General features: G+C 62.8%; 1 protein-coding gene across 6 annotated transcripts in view; it reads left to right on the forward strand.

The window, feature by feature from the left end:
- Positions 1–222: 222 nt before the first annotated feature.
- POGZ (pogo transposable element derived with ZNF domain) overlaps positions 223–602 on the forward strand; it is a 49553-nt gene continuing 49173 nt past the window's right edge. For all 6 annotated transcript variants that reach the window (XM_046680939.1, XM_046680943.1, XM_046680946.1 and 3 more), the window contains exon 1: positions 223–498. The gene's annotated coding sequence lies outside the window, so the exon portion shown is untranslated. The remainder of the gene's footprint in view (positions 499–602) is intronic.

Below are 602 nucleotides of genomic sequence, written 5' to 3' on the forward strand. Positions count from 1 at the left end.
AAAAAAATGTTTTTATTTATTTATTTATTCGCAGGCCCAGACAAACTTGACTAGAAAAGAAGCCCGGGCAGGGGTTAGGATGAGCCCATGACGTGTCACGCGCTTCAACCAATTGAAAGGCCACGAAAGGGGGAGGGCGGAAGTGACGAGCCGTATCCCTCCGCGGGGCAAGAGGGTCGGTGGGGGGAGTCGGCGTCTCTCTCCCCCGCGCCAGCTCCCGTACACGGAGCCGCATTCCTTAGCCCCCCCCCCCCCCCCCCCCCGGGGCCCCCCCGCCCCCCTCGGGAAAAAAATCCACCCTAAATCACTCGAACCCGAGGAAGGTTTCCTTTCACCCTCGGGGAGACGAGCTTTCAACGGTTCCCTCTTCTGCGTCTCCCCCCAAGCCCCCGTCCCCTCCCCTGCTCCCACCCCCTTCTCCCGGCGCCGGGTGCAAGGTCCCTTTAAGGCGACGGCGCCTTCCTCGGGTCAGACTACCGGCGGCGACGACCACGGGAGGTGAGTGAGCGAGCGAGCCTTCTCTCTCCCCAACCTCTGCTCCCGGGGGTTCCGTTATCTTTTCGCTCGGCGAGGCATTCCGAGGCGAGACAATGAGAGGGGGA

This window comes from Equus quagga, chromosome 13 (assembly GCF_021613505.1).
Source record: "Equus quagga isolate Etosha38 chromosome 13, UCLA_HA_Equagga_1.0, whole genome shotgun sequence".
Lineage (NCBI taxonomy): Eukaryota > Metazoa > Chordata > Mammalia > Perissodactyla > Equidae > Equus > Equus quagga.